The sequence below is a fragment of the Lagenorhynchus albirostris genome, chromosome 5 (genome assembly GCF_949774975.1).
Source record: "Lagenorhynchus albirostris chromosome 5, mLagAlb1.1, whole genome shotgun sequence".
Classification (NCBI taxonomy): Eukaryota; Metazoa; Chordata; class Mammalia; order Artiodactyla; family Delphinidae; genus Lagenorhynchus; species Lagenorhynchus albirostris.
Genome location: NC_083099.1, coordinates 56,300,957 through 56,324,859, shown reverse-complemented (window position 1 = coordinate 56,324,859; position 23,903 = coordinate 56,300,957). Strand labels below are relative to the sequence as shown.

General features: G+C 37.0%; 1 protein-coding gene across 3 annotated transcripts in view; it reads left to right on the top strand.

The window, feature by feature from the left end:
• The window catches only part of TBL1XR1 (TBL1X/Y related 1), a 188,305-nt gene that overhangs the window by 26,295 nt on the left and 138,107 nt on the right, over positions 1–23,903 (top strand). The window contains exons 2-3 of one of the 3 annotated variants that reach the window (XM_060150028.1): positions 2,787–2,910; positions 22,082–22,106. The exons of 1 other annotated variant lie outside the window; for it this stretch is intronic. The gene's annotated coding sequence lies outside the window, so the exon portion shown is untranslated. The remainder of the gene's footprint in view (positions 1–2,786; positions 2,911–22,081; positions 22,107–23,903) is intronic. One more of the 3 variants, XM_060150029.1, reaches the window with a different exon arrangement.

Here is a 23,903-nt window from a genome sequence, read left to right as displayed (position 1 = left end):
TTATCCTGTATGGGACTCTCTGTGCTTCCTAGACTTGATTAACTATTTCCTTTCCCATATTAGGGAAGTTTTCAACTATAATCTCTTCAGATATTTTCTCAGTCCGTGTCTCTTTCTCTTCTTCTGGAACCCCTATAATTCAAATGTTGGTGTGTTTAATGTTGTCCCAGGGGTCTCTGAGAGTGTCCTCAGTTCTTTTCATTCTTTTCTCTTTATTCTGCTCTGCAGTAGTTATTTCCACTATTTTATTTTCCAGGTCACTTACCCGTTCTTCTGCCTCCGTTATTCTGCTATTGATCCCATCTAGAGTATTTTTAATTTCATTTATTGTGTTGTTCATCGTTGCTTGTTTCATCTTTAGTTCTTCTAGGTCCTTGTTAAATGTTTCTTGCATTTTCTCTATTGTATTCCCAAGATTTTGGATCATCTTTACTATCATTGTTCTGAATTCTTTTTCAGGTAGACTTCCTATTTCCTCTTCATTTGTTAGGTCTGGTGTGTTTTTATTTTGCTCCTTCATCTGCTGTGTGTTTTTCTGTCTTCTCATTTTGCTTATGTTACTGTGTTTGGGGTCTCCTTTTTGCAGGCTGCAGGTTCGTAGTTCCCGTTGTTTTTGGTGTCTGTCGCCAGTGGCTAAAGTTGGTTCAGTGGGTTGTGTAGGCTTCCTGGTGCACAGGACTAGTGCCTGTGTTCTGGTGGATGAGGCTGGATCTTGTCTTTCTGGTGGGCAGGTCCACGTCTGGTGGTGTGTTTTGGGGTGTCTGTGGCCTTATGATTTTAGGCAGCCTCTCTGCTAATGGGTTGTGTTGTGTTCCTGTCTCGCTAGTTGTTTGGCATAGGGTGTCCAGCACTGTAGCTTGCTGGTCATTGAGTGAAGCTGGGTGCTGGTGTTGAGATGGATATCTCTGGGAGATTTTTGCCGTTTGATATTATGTGGAGCTGGGAGGTCTCTGGTGGACCAATGTCCTGAACTTGGCTCTCCCACCTCAGAGGCACAGCACTGACTCCTGGCTGCAGCACCAAGAGCCTTTCATCCACATGGCTCAGAACAAAAGGGAGAAAAAGAAGAAAGAAAGAAGGAAATAGAGAGGGAAAGAGAGAGAGAAAGGAAGGAAGGAAGGGAGAAAGAAAAATAAAGTAAGCTAAAATAAAGTTATTAAAATAAAAAATAATTAAGAAAAGTTTTTTTAAAAAGTAAAAAACAAAACAAAACAAAAAACGGATGGATAGAACCCTAGGAGAAATGGTGAAAATAAAGCTATACAGACAAAATCTCACACAGAAGCATACACATACAGACTCGCAAGAGGAAAAGTGGAAAAAATAATAAATCTTGCTCTCAAAGTCCACCTCCTCAGTTTGGGATGATTAGCTGTCTGTTCATGTATTCCACAGGTGCAGGGGACATCAAGTTGTTTGTGGAGCTTTAATCTGCTGTTCCTGAGGCTGCTGGGAGAGATTTCCCTTTCTCTTCTTCGTTCGCACAGCTCCCGGGGCTCAGCTTTGGATTTGGCCCCGCCTCTGCATGTAGGTCGCTGTAGGGTGTCTGTTCTTCGCTCAGACAAGACGGGGTTAAAGGAGCAGTGGACTTGGGGGCTCTGGCTCACTCAGGCCGGGGGGAGGGAGGGGTTCGGATGCGGGGCGAGCGTGCGGCGGCAGAGGCCCGCGGGATATTGCACCAGCCTGAGGCACGCCGTGCGTTCTCCCGGAGAAGTTGTCCCTGGATCCTGGGACGCTGGCAGTGGCGGGCTGCACAGGCTCCCCGGAAGGGGGGTGTGGATAGTGCCCTGTGCTTGCACACAGGCTTCTTGGTGGCGGCAGCAGCAGCCTTAGTGTCTCATGCCCGTCTCTGGGGTCCGCGCTGTTAGCCGTGGCTCGCACCCGTCTCTGGAGCTCCTTTAAGCAGCGCTCTTAATCCCGTCTCCTCGCGCACCAGGAAACAAAGAGGGAAGAAAAAGTCTCTTGCCTTTTCGGCAGGTACAGACTTTTCCTGGACTCCCTCCCAGCTAGCCGTGGTGCACTAGCCCCCTTCAGGCTGTGTTCACCCCGCCAGACCTTTCCCTGCGATAGGACCGAAGCCCGAGCCTCGGCTCCCAGCCTTGCCCGCCCCGGCAGGTGAGCAGACAAGCCTCTCGGACTGGTGAGTGCCGGTCAGCACTGATCCTCTGTGCGGGAATATCTCCTCTTTGCCCTCCGCACCCCTGTTGCTGTGCTCTCCTCCGTGGCTCCGAAGCTTTCCCCCCACTGCCACCTGCAGTCTCCGCCCGCGAATGGGCTCCTAGTGTGTGGAAACGTTTCCTCCTTCACAACTCCCTCCCACTGGTGCGGGTCCCGTCCCTATCCTTTTGTCTCTGTTTATTCTTTTTTCTTTTGCCCTACCCAGGTACGTGGGGAGTTTCTTGCCTTTTGGGAGGTCTGAGGTCTTCTGCCAGCGTTCAGTAGGTGTTCTGTAGGAGTTGTTCCACTGTAGATGTATTTCTGGTGTATCTGTGGGGAGGAAGGTGATCTCCGTGTTTTAGTCTTCCACCATCTTCCTCCGACCCCGACTGCTAGTGTTGGAGGGTCTCCTGCAGAGGCGGGAGTTGGCTCTGTCTCACCGTGAGGACAAAGACACTGGCCTCCCCTCCTCTTTTTTAATGGTGGTAAGGTGTTTTATTGTATTAATATACCTTAATTTATTTAACTTGTTCCCACAGTTAATGGATATTTAGGTTGCTTCAGTTTGCTGCTATTACAAACAATGTTGCAGTAAATAACCTTGCTTTATCTGTCTTATGTATGTGAAGATATCTGTGTAATGTATTACTTGAACTGGAACTGCTGGCTCAAAGGATATGCGTGTCTGCAAGTGCTGTAGCTACTGCCAGACTTACTCCAGAGGCTGCCCCAGTTCACTCTGGTGCTCCCAATGTGAGTCTCTTTGCCCACACTCTTGTCAACATGGTGTTAACCAAATAAAACAGTTTTGCTTTTTCTAATATGATAGTAAAGATCGTATTTAATATCCTTCTAATTTGTTTTTTACTTTGAGTGAAGTTGAGCATCTTTTTATATATCTGGGTAATTTTTTTGATGAACTGTTGTATTTTGGACTCCTCCACCATTTTTTTTTATTGTGGTATAAATTGCATAAGGTAGAGTACACACATTTTAAACTCAGTAAACTTTGTTTCAGTTGAGGTATAATTTCCTGTAAAATGAACAGATCTTAAGTGTACAGTTTTGATGGGTTCTGACAGCTTTATATGACCATATAACCAACTCATCCTAGATTTAGGGCATTTCCATCACCCAGGAAAAAGTTCCTTCAGGCTTCCTTTCCATTCAGTTTTCCTTTCTCCCTACCTCAGGCAGTCACTTTCTAATTTCTCTTACCATCAAATTAGTTGTGTCCATTAATTTTTAACATGTTATAAACCCATGTAACTACTAAGATCAAGATAGAGAACATTTCCTGCCATCCAGCAGGTTCCCTTGTACTCCCCCTGTAGTCAGTTATCTCTCCCACCAAAGGGAATTACTACACTGACCTGTGTCCATTATAGATTCATTTAGTAAATCTATGAGTCACCACTATGTTGTGTCAGTGTTTTTGGTTTTTCCTCATTGCTATGTATGGGAATATAACACTATTATTAATTTTATTTTGGATGGACAGATATTTGGTTTTTTGAACTTTGGGCTATTTGAATAAAACTGCGGTGAATATTCACATATATGTATTTTGGCAGATCTAAGTACTTAACGTTTTCTTGGTATATTAGAAATGTAATAGGTGGGCTATAAGTTAGTTATAGATATATGTCTATTTAACTTTAGTAGATACTGTCAAACAGCTCCTCAAAGTGGTTGTACATTTACATTTCCAGTAACAATGTCTGAGAGTTCTGGTTGCCTGTATCTTTGCTAAAACTTAATATTTGTCCTTTTAGTTTCAGTCATTCCAGTGGTATCTTATTGTGATTATAATCTGAATTTCCATGGTGACAAATGATGTTGAGTGTCTTTTCATGTGCTTATTGTTGACACATGTTTTTTAACTGGGTGATGGGTCTTGGAGTGACTTGTAGGAGTTTTTTTTTTAATTTACTTATTTTATTTATTTTTGGCTGCGTTGGGTCTTCTTTGCTGCGCGCAGGCTTTCTCTAGTTGTGGCGAGCAGGGGCTACCCTTTGTTGCAGTGCGTGGGCTTCTCTTGTTGCAGAGCACGGGCTCTAGGTGCTCAGGCTCAGTAGTTGTGGTTCGCGGGCTCTAGAGCGCAGGCTGAGTAGTTGTGGCACACCCACTTAGCTGCTCTGCAGCATGTGGGATCTTCCTGGACCAGGGCTCGAACCTGTGTCCCCTGCATTGGCAGGTGGATTCTTAACCACTGTGCCACCAGGGAAGCCGAGGAGTTTTGTATATAGTGTGATAAGCCCATTGTGTTGAGTTTGCAAATACTTTTTTTTGTTGGTTTGTAATGTGTCTTTTACTTTTGCTTGCCTGGCAGAAATCACAGGGGGCAGACTTTAAATAAAGCAGACTTTATTTTGATCAAAATTTTCATTGTTTCAAAATTGCCTCTCAGTTTTGTGGTATACTTTTGAAAAGCTTTCTTCATTATGAAGTTACCATATTTTTATGATTTTTTTTTTTTTTTTTCTGGTACGTGGGCCTCTCACTGTTGTGGCCTCTCCCGTTGAGGAGCACAGGCTCTGGACGCACAGGCTCAGCGGCCATGGCTCACGGGCCCAGCCGCTCTGTGGCATGTGGGATCTTCCCGGACCAGGGCACGAACCCGTGTCCCCTGCATCGGCAGGCGGACTCACGACCACTGTGCCACGAAGGAAGCCCCTATTTTAATGATTTTAATGTGTCGTCGGCTGTATGATATTTTGTTATTTTGTGTATCCCCATAAAATAGGAAAAATGCTGTTAAACTAAAATTTTTTTCTTTACCTCAGAATCTGTATCTTATAGTGTTTTTTTTGTGTTATATACTACTCTTCCAGTTAAATGAGAGGAAAATATACATGAAATAAATTGGTTAGAGTATTTCCCCTAATTTTTCACTTTTACAGTAGGACTTCCAAGTCACTTTTTGACTTACTAATGTTTCTCCATTGTCTTCAGTGCCACGAAGAGTGTTGGGGGGGGAGTGGTAGGAGTACTTCTTAAAAGAATCCAGAAAAGAACTAAAAACCATGGGTGCTTTGCTCTTAAGCTGATTTTGCAATTAGGTAGACCTAGTTTATTTTTTTATTTTAGCTTTAGGAACTGTTGTAAACATTTCTTATTCTCCAGCTCCTGCACCTCTTCACCTTAACTCTGATATGTAGGGCTTAAAAGAGTTGTCAACTATTGTTTCATCTTCCCAAGTTGCTGACCTTCATTCTGCAAATGTTGATGCTGGTTGCGTAATTACAAGAAAGGACAGATATGACGTGATGCTAGCTGGCCAGCACTAGTTGTAAGAAAATCCTTATTTTAGACTCCATGTCTTACATTTAATGAGTACAGCATGAAATCAAAGAAATACATTTTTTCTAGATTGATCAGTTTGAATTATTATTTCCCTAAGTTAAAGAAATCAGAATGTTACTGAACCAATCAAAATTAGTTCAGTACCTAATTTTTTATGTATATACGTGAATATATAAAATTTAGTTCATCGAAGGCCAAGAAACCCACCAAACACCCTACTATATATGCTGCTGAACCATTTACTGCCTTCTGAATATTCACAGCCTTGGCCAGTGCTGCTTGGGGGAATCAGTCTGGTGCTCTGATGGTCATTTTACAATGATTACCTTTTATGTAGGATTATACATGTTTAGTGCTGAGGTCAGAGTCTCTGACTTGCATTTTACTAATTGAAAATGGAATTAACCGAAGTGGTTCATAAGGTACATAAAAATGTGAGGTAGATGCAGGAAATCATCTGTTTACCTACTGCTTATAGAAATCTTTCTTTAATAAGGGTTTTGGGAAAAAGAAAACTTAAAGGGCACATAGACCAGCTAAAATAACCACATGAAAAGTGAGAAAGACCAAGAACTGGCTTGGGTATCTGAGATAGTAGGTGGCAGAACTATCAGAAAAGTAGCAAAGCATAACTTAGTAACAGAAATGGAAAATTATGGTGTTAAACATTTATTGAATTTTAAAACCCAATGTGTTTGTGCACATTTATGTATATGATTGTTGTTTAACTGGGTTTGATTGTTTAGTACTTAATTATACATTTATAATTTTTTAAGCTTCTAGAGTATTATAGACTAGGTTTGTTTTATGATTTAGGACTGAGTTTAAAATTACAAAACCCAATAATTGAGAGCTTGATGAGAAAGGAGAATTTATTGGAAAGTATCTCATGAAATTTGGTGTGGGGATATGTTGTGGAATTGGGAACAGAGTGAGAAGGACTCAGTGGAAACTATTCTGGACATAATGTGATTCTTTCTCTCTGCAAACTAGATACTTCTACTTATCTGGTCCACAAATCAGCAAAACAAAGCTTCCAGTAGCTCTTTAATTTATATTATTTGGCTAAGCTAGAGAAAAGCACTCCTACTTTTGTTCCTTCCCAATCCTTTTTTCTTTCTTAGATTAAGTAATGTTCTTGGATCACATGGAAATCTGACTCTAGCCATGCTCTTTACCACTACTTGATGTTATTAAGTTAAATTAGATAAAAATTCTGAGGTTAGATACATGAACATGGTGGTATCAGTGACCGGGACCCATTGATTACACTTCTGAAAAAAATAATTTAAATTGAAGTATAGTTGATTTACAATATTGTGTTAATTTCTGCTGTACAGCAAAGTGACTCAGTTGAAAACTTTAAACATGGTAAATTTAGCATGTTAAAATTAAAACATGTGAAATTTTACTGAAATAAAATGTTGAGTCCTTGTGAAGATGTATATAACTAGTGTCTTTGAAACTCAGCAGCATAGCCACCTGGGTTTGGGGCTAGCATAGCTTGTCTTAAAAACATGAATGGTCATCATCAGTCTTTACCAAGCCCCATGTACCAGGTGGCTGCAGTAATGTTATTTGCTTAGAGAGGGCTTTGTTGGTGTCATAGAAATACTTCTCTTAGTATTTACTGCTGATTGTAATTATACATTTATTTGGGTGACTTTCTCCCTTCCATCTGTTTCCCACTAGAATGTTAAGGGCTGACACACCTTTAGTGCTTGGAAGGGGTATTATAAATGCTTATATTAAGAAAGAAGAGAGACTGGATATAAACTCATGCTATTAAAAATGTGATGAGGATTTTTTGTCTTCGTGTTTTCAAGTAATTTTGATTAGACTTGTCGTTTATGTTTGGGTAAATTATATACATTGACTTTTACGTAGTTTTTCTTTTTAATAACACATGCAATTCTCATAACAGTGTCAAATGTGCTCTATTTTCAAGTATAGGGTTTTTGTTTTCAAAAGTGATGCTTTAAATTGTGCTGTAAGTGGTAATTTACTTACCATTTTTGAAGGAATCTTTTTAACATTAGAGAATTGATATAATTTCAGGAAGCTTGTTCATGCAGTTCCTCAGCAGCAGGAATCAGGCCCAATGTTTTAAATCCATGATGGAAATGGATTTCTTCTTTTTTCCCATTGAGAAAATTCATCTGGTGCCACATAAGTAAAAAATACCCTTGTCACTACAGGAATTTAAAAAGAATTCTTCCTGTTCTTTTTACATTTTAGAACTGGAAGTCTAAAATTCTAACGGGATATCTCTACATTGAGGCTTTTTTTTTTTTTTTTTTTTGGCTATCAGACAGTTTTATCGGAAACATACTTTCCAAAAAGTCAACATTAGATTTAATGTTTTTAAGCAAACTTTTCATTTAACTACAACGTACATATGGAAAAGTACACAAGATTTATATTTGTTCTGAAAGAATTACATCCTTGCAGTTATAACCTAAATTTTAGTAAATATTGGATAAATGGTTTTTTCCACAATATTTTGTTTCATTTGTCACCATACAGTGCCAATAACACCTTTTTACTTTTTGCATGAAATTTTGCCTTCCCCTAAGTGGATTCACTTCAAAGTGTTCCTTCCTTTTTCCCTTGTACACTTGTTCTTTTTTTTTTAATGAATATCTAATTTATTTATTCTTAACATCTTTATTGGAGTATAATTGCTTTACAATGGTGTGTTAGTTTCTGCTTTATAACAAAGTGAATTAGCTATACATATACATATATATACCCATATCCCCTCTCTAGTATCTCCCTCCCACCTGCCCTATCCCACCCCTCTATACACTGAGGCTTTTTGAAAGCTAATGATTTAAAACAATTTTTTATACCTTTAGTTTTGCAGGTGAGGAGAGATGTCCTCTTAGTGGCCTCAGTAGTTTAAATGTGGCCTATAGGATGGACATTCCTGTTTCTTGACTTATTGTATGTGTGTAGAAGAATATTTGTTTAGTATTACTGCAGGGAAGTGAGGTTAATTTTCTGGGTTTATATAACCTTAATGTTGTTAGTGGTTGCCCAGTGGTGCCACAGATGATTTCCCAGTCACAGCCACACCCAGGTCTGTTGGGTTCTTAGCTCCTCTTAGTTACTGCTTCTGAACTGTCTCCTAGAAGCAACACCACAGCAACATGCAGGATTTTCATTTCTTAATATACAATATGGAATTTAGGAATGTACCACTGCCACAGTTGTAACTTATTCTAAATTCCTATACTTGAACTGGAATTTGCAACAGGTTTTTCTTTAGAAATAATGTTATAAAAAGTATTTATAGTTCTCCAATGGTAAATATTATTTACTCCCTAGCCATATAAATCGTTTTACTGAAAACTGCCATAGTGGGAACTTAAAGTATATGAGAAAGATAGGTTGGAGTATTGAGGTTATGAACCAACTAGAACAAAATACCGAGTAAAGATAGTATTTATGACTTTTACAATAAATTCTTGAGGCATACTTTAGATATAATAAAAGGTATCCATTTGAAGTATTTATATAGTTCACTGAATTTTGACAAATAAGTATACCTGTAACCACCGCAATTCAGGCCAAGGCTCATGTTCATTACAGAGAAAGTTCCCTGTTCCCAACTGCAGTCAGTCCCACTCTGCACCCTGATCTGCTTTCTAACACTACAGATTACTTTTGCTTCTTTTAAAATTTTATATAAATGGAATTCCATTCTGTTTCCTGGTAGGCATAATAAAAGATGTCCATACTTTAATCCACAGAACCTATGTATTTTTTTACCTTACATAGCAAAAGGGATTTTGCAGATGTAATTAAGGGCCTTGAGAAGCGGGGATTATCCTGGATTATATAGGTGAGTATAATCTAATTACTTGAGTCCTTAAAAACTAGTCTGAGAGATGACTACTGAAGAATGGTCACAGAGATACAATTTAGCAAAGTAGGCTTTGAAGATTGAGAAAGGGGGCCCTTGAACCAAGGAATGTGGGCTGCCTCTAGAAGCTGGAAAGGTCAAAGAAATCAATCTCCCCCTATAAGCCTCCATGGAGGAATGTGGCCCTACTCTTACATCTTAATTTGAGCCCAGTGAGACCTGTGTCAGATTTCTAACCTACAGAACTATAAGGTAATACTTTTGTGCTCTTTTAAGCTATTAAATTTGGGGTAATTCGTTACAGCAGCAGTAGAAAGTGGTACATACACTTTTCTTTTGTGCCTGCTTTTTTTGTTTTTTCTTTCTTCTCCTGTTTTAAGATTCATCATGTTGGGACTTCCCTGGCGGTCCAGTGGTTAGGAATCTGCTTCCACTGCAGGGGACACGGGTTCGATCCCTGGTCAGGGAACTAAGATCCCGCATGCCGCGTGGCGTGGCCAGGAAAGAAAACAAAGATTCATAGTGCTAATTGTCTCTACCAGTAATTAGTTCCTTTTTATTTCTTAGTACCATTCCATTCTATGGATGAACCACAATTTTTTATCCATTCACCTGTTGATTAACGTTTATATTGTTTCCAGTTTTGAACTATTAAAAGTAAAGCTACTGTGAATGAATATTTGTGGACAGGTCTTTGGACATAATGTTTTCACTTCTTTCCACCTAGGAGTGGGATTGCTAGGTCAAGTGGTAGTTTAATTTTACAAAAAACTGCCAAATTGTTTTCTAAAGTAGTCGTTCCAGTTCATATTCCTGCCAGTAGTTTCTCCACCTTGGAAGTTTTAGCCTTTTTTTTTTTTTAATCTTAGCATTCTAGTGGATGTTTTGTAGTATCTCCTTGTGTTTTAGTTTTCATTTCATTGATGACATTCATATATCTTTTATGAACTGTTTAAATATTTTGCTCATTATTTATTTGGGCTGTATGTCAACATAATTGTTAAAGTTTTTTTTATGTGTTCTGGATATAAGTCCTTTGTCAGAATTACATAGAATACTTTTTCCAGTATATGGCTTGCTTTTTCATTCCTTTCATGTTCTTTTTTTTAAGAGTCAAAAGTTTTAAATTTTGGTTGTTTAGATTATAAATTTTTTGTTTTATGATTTGTGCTTTTTGTGTCCTAAAAAAATTTATCTTATGTCTTTTAGAAGTTTGAGTTTTTAGCTTTTACATGTAGATCTGTGATCAAACATTAAATCACTTTGATTTAATTTTTGTTTATGTTATGAGGTAAGCTCATTTTTTTCCCCCCTACCATGTGAATACCCAGTTTTTTCAGTACCATTTGTTGAAAAAGACTATCCTTTGTCAAAAACCACCTTTTGGGAGGGTTGATTTCTTGTGATTTTCTATGTACCTGATCATACTGTCTGTGAATAAAGATAATTCATTCTTTCTGATTTGTATGCCTTTCATTTCTTACTTTATTTCAACTGGTTAGGGCCTCCAGTACATACAGTGTTACAGTTGGTGATACGTGACATTCTTGCCTTGTTCCTAATTTTAACGTCAAACCATTTTGTCTTTCATCGTTGGGTATGATGTTAGTTAGCTACAGGCTTTCATAGATACTCTTTATCATTTTGAGGATGTTTTCTTCTATTCATAGTTTGCGGAGAATATTTATTGTGAATGGGTGTTGAATTTTATCAGAGGTTTTTGCTGTATCTACTGAGATGCTCATATGTGTTTTCTCCTTTATTATTTAATACTTACAAATGTTAAGATATCCTTGCTTGAATCCAGAGTCATGATGTACTATCCCTTTTTTATATTGTTGATTTGATTTCTTGATATTTTGTTAAGGATGTTTTCATCTGTGTTCACAAGGGATATTGACCTACAGTTTTTGTTTCTTTGCTACTCTCTTTGTCTGGTTCTGGTATTGGTGTAAAGCTAATTCCAGAAAATAAGTTGAGAAATGTTTGCCTTCTCTTTTTTTTTCAAAGAGTTTGTGTAGGTTTGGTATTTTCTCTAAATGTTTGATACAGTTCACCAGAAAAGTCATCTGGGCCTTGTTTTCTTTGTGGGAAGGGTTTAAAATAACACATCAAATTTCTTTTATAGACATGGGGCAGTGTAAATTTTCTGTCTCTTCTCCAGTTTTGGTAATTAGTGTTTTTCAAAATAATTTTTTCTTCTAATTGTAGAATTTATTACCTTAATATTTTTATTATCTTAATGAGTGTGGAATCTGTGGTTATATTACCCTTTTTATTTCTCATAATTAGCAATATGTCTTTCTTGATGAGGTTAGAGATGGCTATAAGTTTCATTGATTTATTCAAAAATAGACTTTTGTTTTCACTGCGTTTTCTCTCTTGTGTGTCTATTTCCTATTGCATTGATTTTGACTTTCTTTTTTTTCCCATTTACTAAATTTAACTTGCTCTTTTTCTAGCTTCTTAAGCTTATGTAAGTGACATCTAAGCTCAGTTCTTTTGTATCCAGTAATACAGAGCGATTTAGAGCTACAAATTTCCCTTTAAGTCCTGTTTTAGTTGCATCCCACAAATTATGATAAACTCCTTTCATTTTCATTTAATTCAAAATAACTTCTAATTTTCCTTGTGATTTTTTTTGACCCTTTGTAAGGTGTGTGTTCTGTTTTCAAATATTTGAGAACTTTGTACATGCCTCTCTTTTGTGATCAGAAAAACTGTGATTTAAATATTTTAGATTTATATCTGTTTTATAACTCTGATGTGGACTACCTTGGTGATGTTGTATTTGCGTTTAATGTGTTCTATTTTTGTCAGGGGGTGTTTCCTATAAATATCAGTTTGAGTTAGGTTGGTGAAGTGTTCAGATATTCTATATTCTTACGATTTTTATGTTTAAAAATAAAACATTTGCAGAGAGGAGTGTTAACCTCCAGCTCTAAATGTGATCTATTCTCCTTTACGTTCTATCAGTTTGCATATATATGTATATACAAATATATATATTTACAAGTTATGTTGCTAGGTGCACACATTTAAGTTTTTTATGTCTTTTTTGATGGGTTAACCATTTTCTCATTATGAAATGTTTGTCTTAGTCCTTGTCATGAAAGTACCATGTTTGATTTTAATGTAACCACTACAGTTTCTTTGTGGTTAATTTTTGCATGGTGTGTTTTCCATTCTTTTACTTTTGATCTGTCTGTCTATATTTTTATAAAGTGGGGTTTTTTAAAACAGCATATAGTTGTGTCTTTTAAAAAAATATTTGGGCTGACAATTTGTTTTTGAATCGGATTTAGATCATTTACATTTAGTGTAATTATTAATGTGGTTGAATTTAAGTATACTACCTTGGTATACGTTGCTTCTTTTTAAAAATTTGCTGCCTTGTTGATTTAGTCATTTTTAGCATTCCATTTTATTTCCATGTTGGCTTTTAGCTACATCTTCGTTTACTTTTTTTTTTCACAGACTATGTTCAAGTAAAATTGTATCACTTTACATATAATGTTACTTACAATAGTCTGTTTCTCTCCGTTTTTGTACTATTTTTGCTCTATATTTTCTTCCTGTAGGTGTTATAAACTTGAGGATATATTATTATTTTTGCTTTAAACAGTTAATTACCTTTTAGAGGAATTTAAAAAATGAAACTTTTTTATATTAGCATGCATGTTTACCAATTCTGTCACTCTTCATTCTTTTGAGTGGATCACAGTTTTTATCTGTGTTGTTTTCTTTCTGCTTAAGAACTTTCTCTAATGTTTTTATCAGTCAGGACTGCTGGTGAGGAATTCTGTTAACTTTCGTTTGTCTAATAAAGTATCCTTTTTTTTTTTTTTTTTTTGCGGTACACGGGCCTCTCACTGTTGCGGCCTCTCCCGTTGCGGAGCATAGGCTCCAGACGTGCAGGCTCAGCGGCCACGGCTCACGGGTCCAGCCGCTCCGCGGCATGTGGGATCCTTCCGGACCGGGGCATGAACCCGTGTCCCCTGCATTGGCAGGTGGACTCCCAACCACTGTGCCACCAGGGAAGCCCCTATCCTTCATTTTTGAAGGGCATTTTCACTGGATATAGAATTATGTGTCATCACTGTTGTAGCTGAGTACCTAAAAAAAAAAGTCCATCCATTATCTTCTTTCTTGCATTATTTCTGATTTCTGATGGACAATCTACAGTTCTTTGTTCCTATGTATTTAATTTGTTATTTTTTTCTGGCTGCTTTTATGATTTTTCTTTTTAGCACTGATTTTTTAGCAGTTTGATTATAATATGTTCAATTTTCTGTTTATTATTTTGTAGTTTTAAAATTTTGCTTGGATTCTGCTAAACTTCTTAGATTTCTAGATTTATACTTTAATAGAATTCAGAAAAACTTAAGATTTTTTTCTTTCCCACCTTACTTCTGCAACTTCAGTTATACCTTTGTTTGACTGCTTGCTATTGTCACACAGATTACTATGGCTTTTCTTTTTTTTAATGGAAAAAACCCCCTTAAATTCTTTTAAAAACTGAATTTAAATCTTACCGGATAATTGTGGCTTCCGATAGATGCTGGGTATTACTGCTTTCTCCTCAAATTTAAAAACTTTTATATTGCCCCTGTGAATTCATTCTGGCACTCTAGGGTGCCTCAGTGGCCTGTTTGGGAACTGTAGGCCTGTGGCAATATTCACAAGTTCTCTGAAGGTCTTGAGATACACTACTCATGTATATTAAGGGCCTGTTACTCTAGAATGTTTTATTATTGAAGACGCTCTTCCTTATATACCAATGTCCTTTTCATGAGGACTTATGATAGAAATATCTTTGTGGTGTCAGTAACAGGGACTGATACAGTCTTTTTTTTAAAATTTAAATTACAGTCGTGAATTTTTTAGCAGTTTTAGCTTCTTTTTTTTCTTTTTCATTTGCTTCTAGAAACCTGGATTTTCCGTGGTAAAATGCACTGAATATAAAATTTACCATTTTAACCAATCTTAAGTGTAGAATTCAGTGGCATGAAGTACATTCACAGTGTTGTGAATCATCACCATTATCCATTTCTAGAGCTTTTTCATTATCCCAGACAGAAACTCTGTACCCATTAAACAATACCTCTTCATTCCCCTCTTCTCCCAGCACCTGGTAACCTTTATTCTACTGTCTGTCTCTAAGAATTTGCCTATTCTAGGTATCTCATGTAAATTCAGTCACAAAATATTTCTTCTTTTGTGTCTGGCTTATTTCACTTAGTATAATGTTAAGCGTTACAGCATATATCAGAATTTCACTTCTTTAAAAAAAAATTCTCCCGCAGTTTTATTAAAATATAATTGACAGAGAACATTTTATAAATTTAAGGTATCTAACATAATGATTTGGTATATGTATCTATTGTGAAATGATTACTACGATAAGTTTAGTTAACATTTGTCTCCTCATACAATGTTACTTTTCCTCGTGATGAGAACTTTTTAAGATTTACCCTCTTAGCAGCTTTTAAATATGGAATATAGTGTTGTTGACTGTAGTCATCATGTTCTATGTTATATCCCCAGAACTTAATTTATCTTATGACTGGAAGCTTGTACCTTTGACTATCAGTAAAAAAGAATTTTATTTCTTTTTATGGCTGAATAATATTCTGTTGTTTATATATATACCATAATTTGTTTATCCACTCATTTGTTGATGAACACTTGGGTTGCTTTCTTTTGTTGGTTATTGTGAATATTGTATACAATTCTGTGAACATTGGTATACAAATATCTTGAGTCACTGATTTCAATTCCTTTTGAGTAGATACCCAGAATTGCTGGATCAAGTGGTAATTCTATGTTTAATATTTTGAGGAACCCTGTATTGTTTCCTCAGTGGCTGTACCATTTTACATTCTCAATGTACAAGTGTTCTAATTCATCCAAATCCTTTCCAACACTTGTTAGTTTCTGTCTTTTAAAACTTTTAACAGTATTTTTAATTGTGGCAAGGCATAACAAAAAATTTACTGTCTTAACCATCTTATGTATACTTTTCGGTCATGGTAAGTACATTCATGTGGTTGTGCAGTCAGTCTCCAGAACTCTTTTCATCCTGTGAAACGTAAAGTCTGTACTCATTGAACAACTCACTAATCCCCCCCTCCTCCTCCAGTTCCTCACATCCACTTGTTGTTTTTATGAACTTGACTACTCTAGATACCTCATAAATGGCATCATATGGTATTTGTCTTTTTGAGACTGGCTTCTTTCTTAATGTTCCTCAAGGTTAATGTGTTTAATAATATGTATCAGAATTTCCTTCCTTTCTAAGGTTGACTATTACTCCATTGTATGTATAGACCACAGTTGGTTTATCCATTCATCCATCGATGGACACTTGGGTTGCTTCCACCTTTTGGCTGTGGTGAATTATGCTGTTAGGAACATGGATGTGCAGCTGTCTCTTCCAGACCCTGCTTTCAGGTTTTTTGGGTATATACCCAGAAGTGGAATTGCAGGGTCATATAGTAATTCAATTTTAATTTTTTGAGGAACTGCCATACTGTTTTCCATAGAAGCTGCACCATTTTACATACTCTCCAACAGTGCACAAAGGTTCCAATTTTTCCATCTCCTTGCCAGCACATATTTTCTGTGGGTGTGGGCTTTTTAATAATATCCATACTAATGGATGTGAGATGATATCATTGTTTTGATTTGCAGTTCCCTAGTGATCAGTGATGTTGAACATCTTTTCATATGCTTTGGTCTTTTGTACATCTTGTTTGGAGTAATGTCTATTCAAATCCTTTGCTTATTTTAAAATCAGTTTTTTGTTTTTTTGTTTTTTTTTTTACTGTTGAACTGTAGGAGTTTTTATATAGTATAGATATTAATCTCTTAATAGATATATAACTTGCAGATGTTTTCTTCTGTTCCCTAGGTTGCATTTTTTTTTTTTGAGGAACAATTTCTCTATTTTATTTTTTTATTATTTTTTTTCTCTAGGTTACCTTTTAACTGTTGATTGTGTGCTTTGATGCACAGATTTGTTTTCTGTTTATTTGGTAATAGCTATCCCTAATGGGCATGTGGTGGTATCTTACCGTGGTTTTGATTTGGAATTGCCTAATACCTAATGATGTTGAGCATCTTTTCATGTGCTTATTGGTCATTTGTATATCGTCTTTGGGAAAGCTTAAGAATTTAACAAGTGTTTTTGTACTATAGCTTCATTACTACTTCCATTTATTTTTCTGTTCTTATTTGTGTTATGCATTAGTGTTAAATTAAAAAATTTTTTTTTACATTCTCTTCATTCTTCTGTGGCCCTCTTTTTTTTTTGTGGCCACACCACACGTCATGTAGGATCTTAGTTCTCCGACCAGGGATAGAACCCATGTCTCCTGCATTGGAAGCGCAAGTCTTAACCACTGCACTGCCAGGGAAGGCCCCTGAATTATTTTTGAAACAATGTTTGATAAAATTCTGGGTAAGGTGTATGCTTGGTTGGTGAAGAATTTCTCTGTTGTATTAAATCTTGACCTTGCCATTATTCAGATATGAGGTACTGGGCAGATCAGTTTACCTTCTCTGGGTCCATAGCAGGTAGTAGTGTTACATGTGTTGGTTGTAAACCAGTCTTCAAGCGGGGTAGCATCAGCTGAATAGGAATGTGAGAGCAGGAATTGTGAAGAGCAAGAGCTAAATAGACTTTGAGGAGAGCTGTGTGGAAAACGGAAAAAGAGCAGGGGGAAATGGAAGCAGTATTAGTTCATTTTAGGGAGCAAAGTAAATGGGATATCAAACTCTGAGGAGGTTCTGTGAATGAGGACTAGAGAGATCTACATAGAAAAAAAGTAGAAATATATAGAACTTGGGGCCAGCTTTGCCTGAGTAGGTGAAGGAAATAAATATGGAGTAGAGTGGGGCTCAAATTAGTCAATCCTTTGGCTCTGGAGAAACCTGAAAGAGAAGGATAGTGGTCTGGGAGTGAAAAGTAAGATGCCTAATCCAGAGTAAGATGCCTAATCCAGAGTGAGTATAGAAATTTAAAAGTCTGACTGCTGGGAGTATTTTTGGAAGAAGTTTTGCAATGCAGCCAGGCCAATTTGAGTAATCTAACAATTTTTAATTTGCTATAATTGTATTTAATTTATTTCTGAAATTCCCTCACAGTTATCCATTTGAATCAACTTGGAACAAATTGTACTTAGTGGTATTTAGGACGAAAGAGTATTTAGGACTACATATAGTGGGAAAACTCCCTTTACTCTTGGGTGGTGAAAATTAATCTGAGATTTCACCATAGGTGAAGCAGGGAGTATACCACAGGTGTTCTGGAGTGCAGCTGGTTTCTCACTCAGCCTATTTACTACTTTACTATGTGAAACAACACCAACTAATACAATCTAATGCAAATGTTTTTAAAATATTGCTTCTGATACATACTGATAAAGTTATGCCATATTGGGATGTATATACATTAAAAAAATACTTGATGTGTAGAGATGGTGAAATCTGAAAACATATGGCTTTACTGAGTCATAGATCTGGCTCTCTTACCAGTTTTGATTTTATTTGTACCACGGTGACACTGGGCAAGTGACCCAACTTTCTCTTCACCAGAGCTGCGATATCTATAAAATAAAGGAGTTGAACAACATCTTTAGTCAGCATTATATCTGATTCTGTGATCCTTTTTTGGGGGGGATTGGTTAATAGTTTTCCTGAGCTATCTTAGAAACAAGTATAATACATTATATATAACCTCATTCACCGGAGAGAATAGTTCTGAACAACCAGCTTACATTCCAAACCTTTTATCAATGGTAGATTTGTATTTTATTTTATATGGTGAGGTCAAATCTCATAGATTCTCAAAAGTTGTTCCAATTTGTGTCCTAATTTTTAAATGAAGGTAAAGTATAAAACTTTGTGACTGTTTCTCCTTATTTAGAAGTAATTCCCTCTACTTTATTCTGAGCCTTTTTGGATTATGTCACAGAATCCTTAGATAACTGATTTCTGTTAGTTGCCTTCCGAATGGCATATGAATAAAGGCTTATACATGACTTATTCCACACAGTAACATCATTTTGGGGCCTGGAGATAGTCAGATAGAGCTAGAAATACTACCAACAGATGGGAAATATTTTTTTTTTCTAAAACGTTATTAAACTACATGACGGGAAAAGTGTTTGAGTACTTCAAAGGGACAAATGATTTTTTTTTGCTAGGTAACTCAGTTCATAGATGCTGAAAGAGCAGAAGAGAATCAGGGATGGGTACTGATCTGGTGACTTTTGGGCTCTGGATTTTGGCATGCACACAAGGCACCCTGTTATGAGCATTTCTTAGCAGCTGCATGTTCCAGTCATGGAGTCCTGTTTGGGCTCATTTTGCTTAGTTTTAAGGAATTGAGGACTTTCTAATCCCCTGCAAAGCGTCAACCCTTTGGACACTACACTTATTTGTTCCTTTTCTGTAATCTTGTAAACCTATTCTTCCCCCTCCCCCCCATAAAAAACCTTAATGCCAGTTATTTTTTTTTAAAAAAAAAATCTCCCTTACTGCTGGCTTTCTCAGTTTCTACAGAAAATGAATAGTCAGGTACATTTGGCTCTTGGTGACTTGGTATTGTCCTGGAAATAACGTTTTTTGACACTATCTTTTAATTTGATGTGTTTGCCCTTGCTGTAGAAGCAGGTAAGTGACAGAAAAAAAATTGGACTTCGTGGTTCAGCTTTAACTGTGAGTTAAATTGTGCAGTGTTCCATGTCTTATATTCTCAAAGTAGGTAATCAACTATGATAGAAATACACATATATCTACTTTAACATTAGTTTACATTGGCATTTCCTCAGTTATTTTAGAAGAATTTTAGAGCAGAGGTCGGCATACTGTTTCTGTAAAGAGCCAGGGAGTAAATATTTTAGGTAGCTACTCAAGTCTGCTTGTTGTAGTGGGAAGGCAGCCATAGACAATATGTAAATGAATGGGCATGGCCTGTGTTCCAGTACAGTTTTATTTATGATAGACACTGAGATTTGAAGTTCATGTAATTTTTAATATTGTCCCCCACCCCCATTTAAAAATGTAAAAACTATTCTTAGCTTGTGGCTTGTACTAAAGCAGGTTGGATTTGGCCCATTAGCCATAGCTTGCCAACTCCTGCTTTAGAAGAATGATGATAAATTTGTTTCAGTCACTGTCCTGAATTTGTATAATATAAAAGAGCAAAGTCTAAGCTTTCAAATCTGAGAAACCAGATATCAGCAGATTACCTAACAATCTAATCTTTCAGTTTTCTTATGTGTAAAATAGGAATAATACAAGTATTGTAAATCATAGTTCTTTATAATAAACACAACTCACCCTGGCTATTGTAAGCAGAACAGGGAATTATTAAAGAATATTGGGTAGCTCACAGAATAAGGAATTATTAAAGAATACTGGGGAGTGCTAGAGATATGGACTTTAGTCCAAGCCTCTGGGAACATCTCCCAAAACCATAGTGCAGGACTAGGTTTGAGAAAGCTACTGTTGCTGACCACTAAATGCCAGGTACTTAACTTGATTGCAGATGGTACTACTGTTGGCTGTGGTGCTTTTTCAGTGACAGGAACTCTACATTGTAACCACTGGAAAATGGCTGCCACCACCATCAAAAGTCAAATGTATCTGTTGCCTTGGGCTTGAGCAAAAATGGAAGTTCTACTCGTTGCTTACTTCCAAATCAAAGTCTCTTGGAGATTTATGTAATACAGAATAATGTGCTATGTCCTTAGCTGTAAAGGAGGCTGGAAATTTTAACTTCTATTTTCTACATTAGAGATTATATGAGCAAATTAGAAATTACATTAATATATTAGGCAGTAGGTCATAAAATTTGTAGAAATACCCACAAATTAAAGTGTGTTGAAATTTTTAGTAGTGATGAATATGATGGATGTCCACACTAGTAGATACATAACTGTCCCTATTAGTATGTATACCTCCTTTTTGTATTTAGACATCAAACAACTATAATAAGCTCTCACCTAAAAACTATAATTTATGAAAGGTTTGTGTTCTAAGTTGGTATGTGAATTGGTTTTCTAGAACCTAAAACGGATTCTCCCTTCAAAATAAGAAGGTTATAAATAATGGACTTGTTTCCAGGGTAGTCAGCATAAGGTTGTTTACAAAAGCCAAGTGTCTATTTCACAGAGATAAGTTCCTTCATGATGGAAAGATCCTGAGTGTTATCAGCTTGCTACCAGGTGGCTCTTTGTCCACAGTGAAATATGGTACTGTTTGGTGTGGAGGTGAGAGGGACTCAGTTGCTGCTCATGGTAGATTGTATTATTCTAAACAATTTGATTCCCTTCTTTACTGGGCTTCTCTCTGTGGGGTCCCTACCTATGGGAGGAGTACTTCCTTCTTTCCATTGACATCAAGCTTGGCCATGGGACTTGACCAAAGTCAATGGAAGATGAGACGTGATATAGGTCATGTCTAAGAAGAAGCTTTGGAAGCCATTGCATGAATTTATTTTGCTCATTTTCCTCTGCCACAAGAAAAACAGGTGCCAGATAAAGGCTTTTTCTTTTGCCAGGATTCCAGAATGAAGAAGATACCTGTAACCAACCCAAAGTCAACATAACAAAAATGAGAAGTATATTTTTGTTCTAGTAAAACAGTAGTGCTCAAAGTGCTATATGTTGAGCCCAAGACCCTTTAAGGGTTACAACTATTCTAATAATAATACTGAGTTCCTTTTTCATTGTGTTGACAATTGCACTATGGTTCATAAGCTATGGTGGGAAAAACTGCTTGGTGCCTTAGGAAAAATCAGTGCAGTTGCTTCAAACGGTGCTCTTTGTCACCATATATTTATAGTAAACAAAAAATATTATACCTGAGAATGTACTTGATGAAGCAATGAAACTTACTAATTTTAAAAAATCTTGATCTTGAGTACGCATCTTTTTACAGGTCTTTTTACATGAAGCAGGAAATGTTGATGAAGCACTTCTGCATGCTGAAATATGGTGGTTGGCACACGGAAGAGCACTTGTGATTATTTGAGTTATGAGCTGAACTAGCCTCTTTATGGAATATAATTTTCACTTGAAACAGTGATTCACTAGGGTTATTTTGACATGAGCATTTGACAGACATTTTGTCAGCTGAAGTGAGCCTTTACTTCAAGGAAAGCAACTGGCAGTATTTGTTGCCAGTGATAAAATCTGAGGTTTCAAGTGTAAATTAAAATTTTAGAAAATTATCAGGCAGTGTGTGCTTGACAGCTTCCCAGTACTTAGGCTTTTTCTGCTGAGCTTGGTAGTGATAGTAGTGAATGCAATTTTTTTTTTAAATTTGATGTTGTATAATGAAATGCCAACATTTGGGAGCTATACCAAACTCAGTGGACCAGTATTTATGATTGACTGATGAATGATGTTGCAAAATTATACATGGACAAAAGATTGATTCATGTTGCCAGACTGATGGATTTTAATGCAACAGTACAAAAGTTAATTGATAAGATTCTGTATTTCAGTGAACCTTTTAAAAATATATTTTTTAATTGACATATCGTTGATTTATAATGTTGTGTTAGTTTCTTCAGTGAACCTTTAAGACACTGTTGCTTGTTGAGTTTTGATATAGAATCAAAGAATAATATTCATAGATATTCAAACAAGCCATCAAATATTCCTCCCTTTTCCAACTACACATCTGTGAATTTGTATTTTTTTTTTCATGTATTTCAACCAAAACAACATATTGCAGCTGACTGGATGCAGAGGCAGATATGGTAATCTGATGTCTTCTGTTAAGGCAGACCTTAAAGAGATTTTTTTTTTTTTTTTTTGCGGTATGCGGGCCTTTCACTGTTGTGGCCTCTCCAGTTGCAGAGCACAGTCATCCAGACGCGCAGGCTCAGCGGCCATGGCTCACGGGCCCAGCCGCTCCGCGGCATATGGGATCCTCCCAGACCGGGGCACGAACCCGCGTCCCCTGCGTCGGCAGGCGGAATCCCAACCACTGCGCCACCAGGGAAGCCCCCTTAAAGAGATTTTTAAAAATACAACACTTCTTAAAACTTTATTGTTTTGTTTTTTTGAAAATGTAGCTTATTTTAAAATAAAAATTTTATTTGTGTTTACATGTAGTTGGTTTATTATTTTAAAATTAATAAATACACATTTTAAATATTGTTTAATTTCTAATGTAGTAAATATTGTTAAAGCTCATGTAAACAGAAGTTCGAGAGCCTCGTTTTTTTTTTAAATTAATTTTTATTGGAGTATGGTTGCTTTACAATGTTGTTAGTCTCCGCTGTACGACAAAATGAATCAGGCATACACATACAGTCCCTGTGCTATACAGTATGTTCCCATCAGTTGTCTATTTTATACATAGTTATCAATAATGTATATGTGTCAATCCCAGTCTCCCAGTTCCTCCCACTCTACCCCTTTCCCCCTTGGTATCCATACATTTATTCTCTACGTCTATGCCTCCATTTCTGCTTTGCATATAAGATTACCTATACCATTTTTCTAGATTCCACATATATGCATTATTATATGATATTTGCTTTAGTCTTTCTGACTTACTTCACTCTGTATGACAGATAGCCTCAATTTTTAAGAGTATAAAGAGGTTATCAGCCCCAAATATTTAAGAACCACTGTTGTGAACTATTAAGGGTTTTAGGATTGTTTGTTACTATATCATAACCTAGTGAAAGGTGGTACATTGGCAGGGTAGCTAAGTCAACCTTTTTGTGAAGTGCAAGTTGGTACAATTTCTTGAGCCTCTTTTGTGATGGTGGCTGTTTTTTGTGAGGCCATTGATTAGGCATTGAAGTTGCTGGTGAAAGTTGTTGACTGACTTCCAAGGAATGGATTATCTTGCCTCATGATTCCACATGTTTATGGAAGTCTCCGCCACAGCTAGGACTTTTGGCGAGCCTTTGCATAGGACAGAAATATTTTCACACTTCGTTAATTCTAACAGGTCCATCTATGTATATCTTCCTTAAATTATTGTCCATACCTGTGTCTTTTGAGGACCTGAGCTTGGTAGTGATAGTAGTGAATGCAATTCACTACTAGCAACATGATTGCACCCCCCCCTTTTTTTTTTTTTTTGCGGTACGCGGGCCTCTCACTGTTGTGGCCTCTCCCGTTGCGGAACACAGGCTCCGGACGTGCAGGCTCAGCAGCCATGGCTCACGGACCCAGCCGCTCCGCGGCATGTGGGATCTTCCCGGACCGGGGCACGAACCCGTCCCCTGCCTCGGCAGGCGGACTCTCAACCACTGCGCCACCAGGGAAGCCCAGTTGCTCCCCTTTTAAGAATGGATATGAACCTCACTCTGTTTCCCTTTATTGACAGTGTGGATCATGAGATGTACTGCCCAGTGGGAGGATTTCTCTTTCTAACTTTCCTTAACAGTTACTCCAGATGGAGCAGTAGGATAGACAGAATCAATTTCTGGGTGATACCAGCATGTCGTGCAGAGTCATGTAATCCAGGGTCATATATTTTCTTTCTCAGCTAGCTAGTCTTGGAGGATCCTCCATGTCGTGATAGGCCTTGTGTG